Here is a 16188-nt window from a genome sequence, read left to right on the forward strand (position 1 = left end):
GCAGGTATAAGAAGTTACATATGACAACACTAAACAATTAACACCAAACCATCTACAAGTATAACAAAGCTGAAAAGTATAGTAAAGCTAGAAATACAATAGAACTGAAAATAGAATACACATATTAGAGCTCCCTGGTTAAGCCACGGATGCTCAGTACAGTGACTTTTCTCGGATGCACGGTACAGTGACCATTCTCACCCTTTCCTTGTACTTACGGGCCACCCCTCCGGTACAGTTTTCCCCAGACTCTTCTCACCACGCTCGGGCTGTGCCGGGATGATTCAGGTTCTCCCTGGCGGTCGCCATCAGTGGCGTCCCCGCTGATCAGTGGGTTGTCTGGTCTGCAGGCCAACTGAGGGCGAGTCTGAGTCCACACAGAGGTAGGTAGCTTACTCTCTTTTATCCTTCCCGGGCTTAGTTCCTTGCCCATTCGAACAGTGCCAGACCACAGTCACACAGCAGAACCGACGGCCTCAGCCAATAACAGTGTGGTCAAGAGGCTGGGCAACAGATAACAGTACGCATGTTCAACACCCAACAGTATGCGTACTCAACAGATAACCCAGTTCCACGCTACCCAGAGGCTTACAGGGCGAGTCCGCAGTGTCACTTCTCCTTTGCTGACTAGGTTTGCTCAGCACTCAGGGGTCGCTGGAGGGCTACAGCAACCCCACAGTGTGGTGACTCCGGCCGTGGTGCACCGGGGTTCCTTAACTCTTGGGGAGCACCCCAGAGCAAACCCCTCTTCCATGGGCCGCGCCATCCTGAGTCCCACAGTTGCCTGTGTGTCATCATTCCCAAATACTGCCAGATGGCAGTATAGCTGCATACATACATACGTACTTTTTCATCTAGACGCGCACAGACCCACCTGATTCTTCTCTCTTAAACTACGACTATGTACACACCTTATTACTAAGAAAGCCGATGAGGCTGGAAGCCAACACTGGAAATGGTGAATTACGACAAGAGATTTTGGCATCATCGGATAGGCATATGGCAGCAATCATTTCCTTGCACAGAGGAAATCTTCATAGAAAGCCATAGTAGTAGAGTCTTACATACTCAAGTATCAGTCTCTAGATGCACTTGCATGGTTAGATGGATAGGATTTAGAAGGCAAGGTTGCGAAACCTGAACTGAGACAAACTGAAAAGTGGACAAATAAAGAAATACACCTGACACTAAATATTTAGTAACAGTTTTGAAGGTGCTCTGAAACTGGATGTCTTGGGGAAAGAAAAATCCGACCTGTGATGAGCTGTGTTGCTGCACTTCCGCCTGGTGGCAAAGAATTCACAATACAGAATTGAAAAAAACATTGCCTTAAAAATGTCCTCACACTCTTGGTATGTTAGAATGAGCAACTATTTTCAATTAAATGAAATATTTAATATTTAAACTCAGGAATGAGATGTTTGGAAATCAGGACATTGAGATTAGACTGAACAGTTCTCTTACAGCAAGAGGATGTTTTCCTGAAGCTCGCATGGGAGTTTCTGTCATTTGAATGACCCTTTGGACAGATGTTTAGCTGTCAAGGTGATGTCGTGAAACAATTTGCAGACTGGGTTTTGATTATTGTTTGTCGGCGTCGAATCTGAAAGAGCCTGCCTATCGTTCAAAGCTCCGTTTTATTCAACTTTTGGCCTTTCTTCTGAGGGCTTTTTCTGGGCTAGTGACATTGGACGTTGCAGTCTTCCTGCCTTGATTAATTCAGCCCTGCTGGCCACGTCTATTGGGGAGACCTGTGTGCAACGTTTTCTCTCTTGTATAGTTTACTTTGGGGAAGAAAATGCTGCTGTAGAAATAGTGTCAAAATGATCCTAGTATAGCTGTGCCCTTGGGGTTGATTTGATGTTTCTCTGCACAAAACCCAGTACTTTAAAACAACTGAATCAGTTCTACTTAAACTTTTTCTTTTTTTTTTTTTTTTTTTTTTTTTTAGTTAGGTGTTGTATAGAAGTAATAACTGAATAGAATTTTTGGAACAATATCTGAAGAGTTTCAATACTTAGTTTTTTGCTAAGCCGCTGGAGAACAAGCATGTGTATGTGTTAGGTAAACAAAACTTTCTGGATCTACTCAAACCTGAAGGAAACCATTGCCAGAAATTAAAATGAGGTATCCAGGGACTTGCAATGTGATACCGAGCCTTTCAGCTCTTCTATTCTTTCCTGTCTGACAACTGTTTCTACAGTAAGCGTCTGTAAAAGAAATGACATAAAGAAGAAGGGATAAGGGATAATATTGTACTTCAGTGATCAATTATCTCTACAGTTCTTCAGTGTCTGACATGCAGAATTAGCACACTCAGTTGCCTCTGGATATTTTAGTCTCTACTCAGAAGTTAAGCAGCAACTTTTTCCTTCATATGAAGTCCTTTGTATCTAGTTGTAATTGCCTTCATCTCTGGCAGACTTCAGGGAAAAGTAGGGGGAAGTCTGAAGTATCTAACACTCTTTCAACTGCATGTTCTCATTTCCTTTAGGCTGAGAAAATAAATCTTCCTCCCATTCCATGCTCACAATCTCGCCTCCTATTCCTGGGGCATCTTCCTTACTTTCTCCCTCAGGAGCTTCTTACCCTACAAATACCTTCTAGCTGTTTCAGTCAGTCCAAAGCTGCATAAGGCTTTCTTTACTCACCCTGGGAAAAGCCAAATTTGCTTCTTAGTTAACAAGGTGAGACTGTGGTACAACATGTAGAAGCAGCAGCATTTCTTGTGGAAGACTCACCCCGTCATCGTCGTCGTCGTCGTCGTCGTCATCTTCTTCTTGAGCATCACTAAGTAGCTTGGCAAGGGACTGCAGAGAAGAGACTGAGGAAATACTATCTATATCCATATCCATAGCTTACCTGCGCAGAAAAAACAAGTGACAGATGAAGAAAGAACACCACCTTTTCTATACTGTCCTTCCTCAAATGCAAACAATTTTCCTGCTGTGCTCTAGAAGGATAAACTTTGCCCAAAAACTTACATGAGATGCCAACGTGTACAGTGGAATATAATCAATGTTCCCCTGTCCGTAACCAAGTTATTGACTCTTTTGCTCCACAAGCACTTGTTGTGGAGCCTGCTCAAGTCTAACAGTGCTTATTAGCTCTGGCACAGCTCCATCCAAACATGGATTTTCTGCTCCTGTGGCCAGGTTGAGGGCAGCAGAATTTCTTGTTGCAGGTTTCGATTTGGCATTCTGGACTATATTTGTCTCCCTGAGGAGCCAGGCAGGGGTCTCCACGCCAGGTTCTCTGGCCTCCTTGTTCCAGGGAGGCTTAGGAGAGGCCCAGCTCTAGGTCCAAGCTGTCTTGGGCCTTTGCACAGTGCCCCAGGCAAGTCGGTACGCCCTCCAACAACCTAAAGCACAGGGAAGTGAGGTGCAGAGAGATCTAAGCTGCCCCCATGGAAAACAGCTTTGCTTTGTAACCAGTAGTACTGTATTATCTAGCATTGTCTTCCTCCTTTAGCCCAGGTTCTCGCTATCCAGGAACGGAGATTGGACTTAGCAATTAACTCAGTGAATTTACATATAACCATATAGTCCCATTCATGTAGCATCTTAACGTCTTTAAAGCACAGCTTCACTCATCCCGACCAGACAACTCTGAGAGTGGGCAATTTAACCATCCCCGTCATACAGAGCGCTGAAACCACCAAATAACCTGCTGCAAAACACAAAACCCAACGACGGGCCTAGAGGGGGAAGCCGGGGGCGGGAGAGAAAGGGAGGAGGGGCGAGGGAAGGACAGCTCTCCCCGGCCACCGCAGGGAGCTGCCAGCAGCTCCGGGTCGAACACCTCCCCTGCAGCAGCGGTCCCGCAGCAGCATGTGCCCGGTGCAGCCTCCCGCCTCCACGGAACGTTCTGGAAGCGCCACGGCCTGCACCGCTCTGCGTCGACAGAAGCCCGCGGTGCCCCGGCCGCTTCCAGCCGCACACCGCCCCGGAGACCCCGCCCCAGGCCCCGGCCTCCCGCGGCCGCCCGGCCCACGCCACGCCACGCCACGCCACGCCACGCCACGCAGCGAGCAGCCGCCTCAGCGGGCGCCAGGGCGCCCCGGCCCCGGCCCCGGCCCCGGCCCCGGCCCCGGCCGTACCGCCGCCTGCAACCGCCGCCTGCAACCGTCACCCGGCACCGGCCGCGTCCTCCGTTGCCACAGTAACGAGGAGCCCGCCGCTCCGCCTCGCCCCGTGAGCCAATGCGGCGTGGTGTCCGATGAGCGGCGGCAGGGAGAGCCAATAGTTTTTCGGAGCGGTGAGAGCCCGGCCGGCGCCTGGGCGGCGGGGCGAGGGGCGGGCGCAGAGCAGTTGCGTCACTGTCTACCGGCCGGAAGCAACGTAAAAAGCGTCCTCAGCGGGCGCGCGCGCCGTGCAGGGAGCGGGAGCTGGCGGCGGGGAGGGGCTGTCGCCGTCGCCGTCGGTCCGGTAGGTGCTCGGGGCCGCCGCCCCGCCCCCGTCGCCCTGCCCTGCCCTGCCCTGCCCTCGGCCGGTGCCGCAGCCCCGGTGGGCGGCGAGCCGCGCCCCCGCACGTCGCTTCAGCCGCGGGCCGGGGCCGTGGGGCGCCCCCCCGCCCCCGAGGGCTGACGGCGGCGCGCCCCTTCTCTCGCAGGCCGCCGGCAGCCATGAACCAGTTCAGCTTCGGGTCGGGCGCGGCGGGAGGCGGCTTCACCTTCGGCGTGCCGAAGACGGCCGCCGCCACCACGGCCGCGACGGGCTTCTCCTTCTCCACCTCCGCCGCCTCGGGAGGCTTCAGCTTCGGCACGGCGGCGCAGACGCCCGCCAGCAGCCAGCCGGCCGGGCTCTTCTCCCTCAGCACGCCGGCCAGCACCGCGCAGCCCGCCGGCTTCAGCTTCGGCACGCAGCCCGCCGCCACGGCGGCGCCGGCCGGGGCCGTGTTCTCGCTGGGGTGAGTCCCGCGGCCCAGCGCCCGCCGCCGCGGGGGGGCGGGGGGGGAGGTGGCGGCGCTGCCGAGCGGCCTGCTGCTTTGGAGGCGCCTGGGAAAGTACCTCAGAACAGAGCGAGGCCGCTGCTGTTGCGGGGTGAACCTGTGCTGCAGTGCAGCACATCCGTAGGTGTTTACTGGGGCCTGTTCTTTCTCTCCATTCACTTTTCCACGGGCTATCAAGACCAGTCAATCCTGTGACTTATTCCACTGCTGAAAGTTGTATGTTTATGCTGCTGCTTTGGAGACATGAGTCCATGCTGGTTAAGAAAAAGGAGAATTTGAGCTTTTGCATGGTGCGCCTGTTCTGTTGTGATTAAAACTTGGGGTGCTCAGAATCTGTCCTTTCCCAAGCAGGACTTCAGTCCTTTTAAGACACTGTAAACCCTGGAATGGGAATTGGTAGAATCATTTGTCTTTCCAGATAGTCCCACTTCTGAAGTGGAAAAATGTGATGAAACAGCCCAGGGAAATCCTGCTTGCTCTGCTTTTGCCCGAGCAGTGCTCCTCAGGTCATGTTAGTAAGGTAGAATGAAGGTTACCAAGAACCAGCATCTTATTGATAGCAATGGAAAAGAGGTGTTAGGCAGGTGCGAGCTGTAGTTTTACTTTGTCATCTGCCTTGTGGCTGGGAAAGGGGAGAGACTGGAGCTGGTAAGTAATTGAGGTTATTGGCATTTTTGCTTTTCAGTTTTACTTTACAGAATAGTGCCATTTCTGAGGGTCCCTGGGGCAGTTATACTAGTGGAAAATCATACGAAAGAATGGCTTCACTTTTTCAAAAAATACACTCTTTCCTTCTTAGCTTATGTTCTTTCCTTCTTTCTTCCAAATATGCAGCTGCTGCTCAGGAAGGCCTTTTGTCATCATCGTACTGTTTTTGTTTGTTAAATTTAAAATAACTTTTCCACCCGAGAACGGTGGAAAGGGAGTTGGATGGAGGCTAGCAGTGGGAAGGCAGCTGGAAGAAAGTCTTGTGTTAGTTTGAAGCAGAGGAGGTGACAAGGATGTGTAAGGTCTGAGAGAAGAAACTTATTCTGAAACATTCATGGTGATGTAAATACCTTGGTGGGAGGAGGTAATTAAGGAGGAGTCAGTAAAAGTGGACTTGGTGGAGTCTGTATGACAGGAATTGTAGTGCGATCTGTGTCAAAACTGGGCTGCAGTTAGCTTGAAGTAGGAACCTGAAGTGCACATCTCTGAAATTAAGATGTTCTCTGCTGTCAGTAAATACTTTGTAAGAAAGCTGATTCTTAGTAGTTCACTGGATATATGTCTCAGATTACCTTACTTTTTTTTTTTTTTTTTTTCCCCTAGGGGAAAGGCACCCAAATTACACTTGGGAGGCAGTAGCACAACTCAAGCTGCAGGTATCACAGGAGGCTTTGGGTTCGGCAGCTCTGTACCGGCTAGTGCGCCCTCAAGGCAAGCAGCAGCCCCCTCTGGCTTTGTTTTTGGCTCTGCTGGTACCACCGCCACTACCACTCGGTCTGGGACAACTGGAGGGTTTACTTTTTCCAGTGGTAGTGCAACCCAGGCAGCAACACCCAGCTTCAGTATCAGCACCGTAAGCAGTGCGGCCCCGCAAGCAGCGCCCGCGGGGCTGACCTTTGGAGCAGCGCCTGCTGCCGCTGCCACCGCTGCTGCCACCCTAGGAGCAACAAACAACACAGCCAGCAACTGCCTTCAGCCTTGGGGGACAGTGCTCAGGTGAGTGCCTGGGCTGGGAATGTGGGCTGTAATTGGGAAGCCTGCCGACATGGAGGGCACCTGGGGGTGGTGTGTGAAGTTCTGAAGCCTCCTTCAGCTTTTGCTGGTGTGAAGTGAAACTCGTGGTCGTAATACATGCTTTCTTTTTTTCCCTATTTATCCAGGGTCTCTAGTTACAGACGCAAAAGTGCACCCATTAGGGCCCAAGCGGATATGCATGTATCCGTTTGTTTCTTAACATTACAGCAATTGGCAGAACTTGTATGTGTGTCTGAATTAGTGAGTTTGCCACCTGGCTAGGTCAGTCTGAAGCAAAGCATCTGTTTATGTGGGGAAGTTTCTCAGAACAGCATCTCTTGGCTTAGCTGTTTCTTGTGATATTTGAGCTTAATGCTGAGATGAAGTAGCCTGTAGTCTTGCCTCCTTACATTCTGAATGGCCAGTCTTTATTTTGTGACTGTGTATGTGTGAATTTGAAACCGGAGGTGATAAAGGAAGACAAGTACAGTGTAAAATGGCCCAGAAGGCAAGTGACTGCCGAGATAACAGTGGGATGCTCTCGTGTTTGAATGTGCCTTGCAGGATTTTGAATGGCTTTGCTGTCAGTACTTTTTGGGCTGGTGGGGGTGGGGGTCTTCATCATTAGGGATGGGGATTCCTAAGCTGAGTGGTGTTTGAGAAGTATTACTGAAGGGGTTTGGAGGCTGAGGCTGAAATAATTCTGCCACTGAAGAGAAGTGTCAGAGTTGCATTTGAAGTGCTTGGAGAGTGTCTTTGGTGGATTTGGGGTGGGGGTATAGAGGCAGGGATGGGAGTGGTGAGGAAGGGGAGTGCCCTGCCCAGGATGCTGAACTGTTGCTGAACCCAGGCAACAAACCTGTTTCACTTTAACAGTGAAACTTGCGGGCCTGTTTGAGACAAGGACTATATTCCGTAAGCAGGGTGTAGCCTACTCACTGTTTTATCCAAGGTGGTTTTGTTGACTGTGACGCGCCAATAGAGGGGCGTCGGAGATTCTTTCAGATTCGGGTTAGTTGCACTGAACTCAAGAGATCATCATTTGTCAAGTGTAAGAATTTACTAGAGCTAAGCAGTTACACACATACGACGGACACTGGACAACACTGAACAACTTACACCAGACCATCTACAAGTCTAACAAAGCTAAAAAGTAAAGAACTGAAAACAGAATGCACATATCAGAGCTCTGTGGTTAAGCCACAGATGCACGGTACAGTGACCGTTCTCAGCCTTTCCTTGTCCTTATGGACCACCTCTCCAGTACGGTTTTCCCCAGATTGTTCTCAGCGTGCTCAAGCTATGCTGGGATGATTCAGGTTCTCCCTGGCAGTTGCCATCGGGGTGTCCCTGCTGATGGGTGGGTTGCTGGGTGTGCAGGCCAAGTGAGGGTGAGACTGAGTCCGCACAGAGGTATGTGGCTTTCTTCTGTCCTTCAGAGGCTTAGGGTTTTTCATCCAATCAAACAGTGCCAGACCACGGTTACACAACAGAAGCGATGGCCTCAGCCGGTAACAGGATGGATACCAACAGGGTGGTCAACAGACAACCCAGTTCCACGCTACCCAGAGGCTTACAGGGCGAGTCTGCAGTGTCACTTCTCCTTTGCTGACTAGGCTTGCTCAGCACTCAGGGGTCACTGGAGGTCCTCCCCAACGATATGCAAAACTTTAGTGCGGTTGGCTATCTGATATACATCAGTAGTAATCTGATGGAAATGGTTAACATAAAAACAGCAACTGTCATTAGTTAAGGCACACACTGCTCCTTGAGAGGCTAGCAAACAGTCAAGTGTGAAATGATTCTGTACAGTAATTTGGCCAATATTGTGTATGTCTTCATTTAAAAGCGTTAAGGCATCGATGGGTGTGTTTTCTATCACTTCTGTGGTTACAGATTCACTATTGTTTTTTCCAGGTCAACTGCCCTCGCTGGGTAACTGCTTCCATGGCTTGTATATCAGCATTATGGGGCCACAGCCCACACGCTATTTCCAACTGGAGTGCAAGGATTATACTAAGGTAGCAATACCAGGGAGCACGGCACCCCGAAAATGAATTTTGGAATGTGGCTTTTGCTGCCTTGCCGGGGCAGTGTGTCAGCCCGAGAGCAAGGGGCGGGGGGGGTGGGGGGGGGGGTCACAGCCGCCTTCCTTTCTTCGGGGAAAGGAAAGCCCCTGCCTGTCGTGGGGTCTAAAGCAGACGTACCCATTTAAACACTCCCTTAACGTGCCTAGTGTTTTCCTGTGGCTACTGTTTTACTGTGGGGAAATGCACGGAGCCAGACAGTCTCCCAGCCTGCTCCTGCGCATCCTCCCTAGCTTTCGTCAGGCCCTGCAGAGGTTCGTCTGCACAGCCTGCCCGGCTCCGTGAAAGACCGCCTCCCCGCCAAACGGCGCTCAGGAGAAGCACGGCCTACAACAAACAGCCGGTGGCACTGAGGTCACGCCTGTGCAGGGTGACTGGGAAGGAGCTGGCAGGCCGCGCGCACGCTCAGCGGCCCATTGTGAGGAGCTCCTGACACCTTCACAAGGTCTGCACGCCCGCCGGCGATGTCACAGCACCGCCAGGGCAACCCAGGGCCCCGTTGCCGGGCAGGCCTCATTTGCGCACACAGCTTTGGGAGTACCAGCAGACATGGCTGGCTGCTCTGCCTTGGTGTGCCTTCTCCTGTGTACTCTTCTTGTACACGGGGTCCCCATACCTGGGGAAAGAGAGGCTTCGGTGCTGTCTGAAGGTACGTACTCCGACGCAAGACCTCCTCTCCCCCACTAACATTGTCTAAGGGTGAATCTCCAGGGGCAAGGCAGCGCTCCCACGGGCCCCTACCAGCACCTGGGGGCACAGGCAGAATAGGGGGCTCCCTTCCAAAGCTGAGAACACTTGAGGAGGAGCTCTTCTGCAGAGACGCGGCTTTCCACAGCCTTCTGCGCCGCCCTCCTGCGCTGCCCGCCCTGGGCACACACAAGCATCTGCCGAGCCTCGGCCCAGCACAAGAGTGGGTCTCGCTCGTGACAGCAGGCTCCTGCTTCCCTTTCTCCCAGCGCAGGAAGGAGGGAGAGAGGAGGAGCAAAACGCACCAAAAGGAGCAGGGGGGAGAAGAGAAGAATGGGGCGTTTTCTCAATGCACGGCACCAAACTAGGATACCACATGGCATCCCGCACGTGCTGGGATGCCACGTCCCCACGGCTGTGATGCGTGTGCCGCTGCGCTTGGGCTCTTCACGCTTCAGCCCTCCCCTTCCTACCTTTCACCTACCACAGCATGCACGTTTATATTAAACGCTGATCTCTGGCCACTGTTTTGCAGTACTCTCCCCCAAGGGTTCTGCAGAGGCTGACCCCAGCCCTCCAAAACGCAGAACTGTTGTCGTCATCGTCGCCAACACTTTGACGCTCGTCATCTTGACGTTGTTCTTTGCGTTCTGCGTTTGGCTCTACTACCGACTCAAGACCAGGAAAGAAAGGTAATGTTTGAAATTCACACCCCTTGCAAAGTGATACACCTTGCACAGCAGCTCCCAATGTGGGCATGGCAACAAGAACAGCACACCTGCAAGGCAGCCATTACACAGCTGCACAAAGTGCTTACCTGAAGCCCACAGGTACTCTCAAGGCTTCCCAGAAAGCTCCCAGGCCGGCATTTTAACCCTTTCCCTGGCAAATGGAACAGAGCACAAGTTCCCTCCTAGGGAGCGCGCTTCCTTTCAAAAGGACAACTAAAAATCCTTTACCATACCTCTCGGTACGATTCCTAGGTCTCCAGAGGACGATGCCGAGGCATCCGCTTGCCACTACCGCTGCCACTGCGGAGAGGTGAGTTCTGTCCTGCCTCCAGGACAAAAAGCTCCATCCGAGCAAGTCCCTTCAAACCTTCCCCTCTTCAAACTCGCACCAACGCAAAGCTCATCTGCTAATGTGTTATTTCCAGCTTCACAGCAGCCTGCAGTGTACCTGCTCCAGGTGTGCTTCTCCGAGCGCAGCAAGCCTAGAGCTCTGCAACATCTGGGGCAATGAAGACGACAATCCGTATGGCGGCCTTCTCCCATCCCTGCCTCCTACACCGGGCATGGGAGAGTTCAGCAGAAGCTCTTCCAGTGACAGGTAATCGCCACCACAAAAGCAGAAGACACCTTGCTCAGGCTATGCTGCGCCCCTTTCAAGGGCGGGCTTGCTTTGGGGCCTCTGGGGGCAGCTTAAGGGCGTATTCTCCTGCTCCCTTTCCCTTGGGGCTGGCCAGTGTGCCCTTCAGAGAGCTACTGCACACAACCCCGGCTTCCATTTCAGTGCCACCACGCAGGAGGAGAACACCGCAGATGCAGGCGTGCCTGGCACAGGCAGGCTCGAAGCACCAGCCGGCGACAAGGCCTGAACGGGTGGCATCTCGGGCTGGGCACCGACACCAGGCCACGGCACCGTCCCTCCGCCCAGCCTGCCCGCACCGTGCTCCTCCGTCTCGGGCCGGTGCCATCATCGCGCCCGGCCACCTGCACGAGGAGGCCCCTGGGCAATAAAGACGGAGAGGAGGCAGAGCTCACGCAGCGCCAGAGTGGTGTTTCCTTAGAGCAGCTCGCGGGGGCCGGGGGTGGGGGGGATCTCTCCCACCCACAGGCCTTGGGGCACAGAGCTCCTCCACTCGCACGCGCTCCAGTGCCAACATGGCCGGGCCCGAGGGCTTTGGCCAGGAGCGCTCCTGGGCGAGCGGCAGCGCGGGGGACGCCGGCTACGAGAGCCCCTCACAGCCCCGCAGGCCGGCAGCCCCGCGCTCGCTCCCCGCGCTTTCACGCTGGCTCCCGGGCACGCCGCACTCGTGCCCACCCACCAGGGCCGGGAAGCGCTGCCACCCTGCCGGCGGCTCGCGGCCTGTCTGCGCTCCGCGGCTGTGCCGGTGGCACTCTTGAATGGGTTAAATCCCACTAACTAGGATTTCTAAATCCAAGTAATGGGGCTTTCCAGTGCGGGGCTGCAGAGTGTCCCGGTGGCCAGGCCTCGGGGCCTCGGCAGCAGCCGTGCGGGCACAGCCGGAGCCCAGCTGCGGCGCCGGGGCTGGAGGCGGCGGGCGCTCTGTCCCGCTGCCCCGTGCAGCAAAGCCCCCTCCCCGCCACAGCCACTGCCTGCGCCCCAGCGGTGCTCGGGCAGCCTGCTGCCCTCCTCTGCTGCTCCGCGCACCCTGACAGGCGCAAGTGGTGGCAACTGCTGCAAAGCCCCTTTCCCGCACAGCTGTGACCTGATTCAGCTCCCAGCAAATCCAGACTCGAAGCCTACCAGCTCCTGCACAACTGTGATGCGCCAACAGGGGAGCAGCTGAGATTCTGTCAGATTCCTGGGTTAGCGCGCTGAACTTCAGAGATCATCATTTGGCAGGTATAAGAAGTTACATATGACAACACTAAACAATTAACACCAAACCATCTACAAGTATAACAAAGCTGAATAGTAAAGCTAGAAATACAATAGAACTGAAAATAGAATACACATATTAGAGCTCCCTGGTTAAGCCACGGATGCTCAGTACAGTGACTTTTCTCGGATGCGCGGTACAGTGACCATTCTCACCCTTTCCTTGTACTTACGGGCCACCCCTCCGGTACAGTTTTCCCCAGACTCTTCTCACCACGCTCGGGCTGTGCCGGGATGATTCAGGTTCTCCCTGGCGGTCGCCATCAGTGGCGTCCCCGCTGATCAGTGGGTTGTCTGGTCTGCAGGCCAACTGAGGGCGAGTCTGAGTCCACACAGAGGTAGGTAGCTTACTCTCTTTTATCCTTCCCGGGCTTAGTTCCTTGCCCATTCGAACAGTGCCAGACCACAGTCACACAGCAGAACCGACGGCCTCAGCCAATAACAGTGTGGTCAAGAGGCTGGGCAACAGATAACAGTACGCATGTTCAACACCCAACAGTATGCGTACTCAACAGATAACCCAGTTCCACGCTACCCAGAGGCTTACAGGGCGAGTCCGCAGTGTCACTTCTCCTTTGCTGACTAGGTTTGCTCAGCACTCAGGGGTCGCTGGAGGGCTACAGCAACCCCACAGTGTGGTGACTCCGGCCGTGGTGCACCGGGGTTCCTTAACTCTTGGGGAGCACCCCAGAGCAAACCCCTCTTCCATGGGCCGCGCCATCCTGAGTCCCACAGTTGCCTGTGTGTCATCATTCCCAAATACTGCCAGATGGCAGTATAGCTGCATACATACATACGTACTTTTTCATCTAGACGCGCACAGACCCACCTGATTCTTCTCTCTTAAACTACGACTATGTACACACCTTATTACTAAGAAAGCCGATGAGGCTGGAAGCCAACACTGGAAATGGTGAATTACGACAAGAGATTTTGGCATCATCGGATAGGCATATGGCAGCAATCATTTCCTTGCACAGAGGAAATCTTCATAGAAAGCCATAGTAGTAGAGTCTTACATACTCAAGTATCAGTCTCTAGATGCACTTGCATGGTTAGATGGATAGGATTTAGAAGGCAAGGTTGCGAAACCTGAACTGAGACAAACTGAAAAGTGGACAAATAAAGAAATACACCTGACACTAAATATTTAGTAACAGTTTTGAAGGTGCTCTGAAACTGGATGTCTTGGGGAAAGAAAAATCCGACCTGTGATGAGCTGTGTTGCTGCACTTCCGCCTGGTGGCAAAGAATTCACAATACAGAATTGAAAAAAACATTGCCTTAAAAATGTCCTCACACTCTTGGTATGTTAGAATGAGCAACTATTTTCAATTAAATGAAATATTTAATATTTAAACTCAGGAATGAGATGTTTGGAAATCAGGACATTGAGATTAGACTGAACAGTTCTCTTACAGCAAGAGGATGTTTTCCTGAAGCTCGCATGGGAGTTTCTGTCATTTGAATGACCCTTTGGACAGATGTTTAGCTGTCAAGGTGATGTCGTGAAACAATTTGCAGACTGGGTTTTGATTATTGTTTGTCGGCGTCGAATCTGAAAGAGCCTGCCTATCGTTCAAAGCTCCGTTTTATTCAACTTTTGGCCTTTCTTCTGAGGGCTTTTTCTGGGCTAGTGACATTGGACGTTGCAGTCTTCCTGCCTTGATTAATTCAGCCCTGCTGGCCACGTCTATTGGGGAGACCTGTGTGCAACGTTTTCTCTCTTGTATAGTTTACTTTGGGGAAGAAAATGCTGCTGTAGAAATAGTGTCAAAATGATCCTAGTATAGCTGTGCCCTCGGGGTTGATTTGATGTTTCTCTGCACAAAACCCAGTACTTTAAAACAACTGAATCAGTTCTACTTAAACTTTTTTTTTTTTTTTTTTTTTTTTTTTTTTTAGTTAGGTGTTGTATAGAAGTAATAACTGAATAGAATTTTTGGAACAATATCTGAAGAGTTTCAATACTTAGTTTTTTGCTAAGCCGCTGGAGAACAAGCATGTGTATGTGTTAGGTAAACAAAACTTTCTGGATCTACTCAAACCTGAAGGAAACCATTGCCAGAAATTAAAATGAGGTATCCAGGGACTTGCAATGTGATACCGAGCCTTTCAGCTCTTCTATTCTTTCCTGTCTGACAACTGTTTCTACAGTAAGCGTCTGTAAAAGAAATGACATAAAGAAGAAGGGATAAGGGATAATATTGTACTTCAGTGATCAATTATCTCTACAGTTCTTCAGTGTCTGACATGCAGAATTAGCACACTCAGTTGCCTCTGGATATTTTAGTCTCTACTCAGAAGTTAAGCAGCAACTTTTTCCTTCATATGAAGTCCTTTGTATCTAGTTGTAATTGCCTTCATCTCTGGCAGACTTCAGGGAAAAGTAGGGGGAAGTCTGAAGTATCTAACACTCTTTCAACTGCATGTTCTCATTTCCTTTAGGCTGAGAAAATAAATCTTCCTCCCATTCCATGCTCACAATCTCGCCTCCTATTCCTGGGGCATCTTCCTTACTTTCTCCCTCAGGAGCTTCTTACCCTACAAATACCTTCTAGCTGTTTCAGTCAGTCCAAAGCTGCATAAGGCTTTCTTTACTCACCCTGGGAAAAGCCAAATTTGCTTCTTAGTTAACAAGGTGAGACTGTGGTACAACATGTAGAAGCAGCAGCATTTCTTGTGGAAGACTCACCCCGTCATCGTCGTCGTCGTCGTCGTCGTCATCTTCTTCTTGAGCATCACTAAGTAGCTTGGCAAGGGACTGCAGAGAAGAGACTGAGGAAATACTATCTATATCCATATCCATAGCTTACCTGCGCAGAAAAAACAAGTGACAGATGAAGAAAGAACACCACCTTTTCTATACTGTCCTTCCTCAAATGCAAACAATTTTCCTGCTGTGCTCTAGAAGGATAAACTTTGCCCAAAAACTTACATGAGATGCCAACGTGTACAGTGGAATATAATCAATGTTCCCCTGTCCGTAACCAAGTTATTGACTCTTTTGCTCCACAAGCACTTGTTGTGGAGCCTGCTCAAGTCTAACAGTGCTTATTAGCTCTGGCACAGCTCCATCCAAACATGGATTTTCTGCTCCTGTGGCCAGGTTGAGGGCAGCAGAATTTCTTGTTGCAGGTTTCGATTTGGCATTCTGGACTATATTTGTCTCCCTGAGGAGCCAGGCAGGGGTCTCCACGCCAGGTTCTCTGGCCTCCTTGTTCCAGGGAGGCTTAGGAGAGGCCCAGCTCTAGGTCCAAGCTGTCTTGGGCCTTTGCACAGTGCCCCAGGCAAGTCGGTACGCCCTCCAACAACCTAAAGCACAGGGAAGTGAGGTGCAGAGAGATCTAAGCTGCCCCCATGGAAAACAGCTTTGCTTTGTAACCAGTAGTACTGTATTATCTAGCATTGTCTTCCTCCTTTAGCCCAGGTTCTCGCTATCCAGGAACGGAGATTGGACTTAGCAATTAACTCAGTGAATTTACATATAACCATATAGTCCCATTCATGTAGCATCTTAACGTCTTTAAAGCACAGCTTCACTCATCCCGACCAGACAACTCTGAGAGTGGGCAATTTAACCATCCCCGTCATACAGAGCGCTGAAACCACCAAATAACCTGCTGCAAAACACAAAACCCAACGACGGGCCTAGAGGGGGAAGCCGGGGGCGGGAGAGAAAGGGAGGAGGGGCGAGGGAAGGACAGCTCTCCCCGGCCACCGCAGGGAGCTGCCAGCAGCTCCGGGTCGAACACCTCCCCTGCAGCAGCGGTCCCGCAGCAGCATGTGCCCGGTGCAGCCTCCCGCCTCCACGGAACGTTCTGGAAGCGCCACGGCCTGCACCGCTCTGCGTCGACAGAAGCCCGCGGTGCCCCGGCCGCTTCCAGCCGCACACCGCCCCGGAGACCCCGCCCCAGGCCCCGGCCTCCCGCGGCCGCCCGGCCCACGCCACGCCACGCCACGCCACGCCACGCCACGCAGCGAGCAGCCGCCTCAGCGGGCGCCAGGGCGCCCCGGCCCCGGCCCCGGCCCCGGCCCCGGCCCCGGCCGTACCGCCGCCTGCAACCGCCGCCTGCAACCGTCACCCGGCACCGGCCGCGTCCTCCGTTGCCACAGT

The 16188-nt window shown here is 52.3% G+C and overlaps 2 long non-coding RNA genes across 2 annotated transcripts; both read right to left on the reverse strand.

Moving 5' to 3' along the window:
- Positions 1 to 53: 53 nt before the first annotated feature.
- LOC135326746 (uncharacterized) lies at positions 54 to 4163 on the reverse strand. The gene is made up of 2 exons (XR_010387005.1): positions 4100 to 4163; positions 54 to 2862 (listed from the first exon to the last, which is right to left on the reverse strand). It is a non-coding gene; the product is annotated as an uncharacterized LOC135326746 (long non-coding RNA).
- A 7921-nt stretch (positions 4164 to 12084) lies between these two features.
- On the reverse strand, positions 12085 to 16188 carry LOC135326745 (uncharacterized). The gene is made up of 2 exons (XR_010387004.1): positions 16125 to 16188; positions 12085 to 14887 (listed from the first exon to the last, which is right to left on the reverse strand). It is a non-coding gene; the product is annotated as an uncharacterized LOC135326745 (long non-coding RNA).

This window comes from Dromaius novaehollandiae, unplaced genomic scaffold, assembly GCF_036370855.1.
Source record: "Dromaius novaehollandiae isolate bDroNov1 unplaced genomic scaffold, bDroNov1.hap1 HAP1_SCAFFOLD_110, whole genome shotgun sequence".
NCBI classification, from domain to species: Eukaryota; Metazoa; Chordata; class Aves; order Casuariiformes; family Dromaiidae; genus Dromaius; species Dromaius novaehollandiae.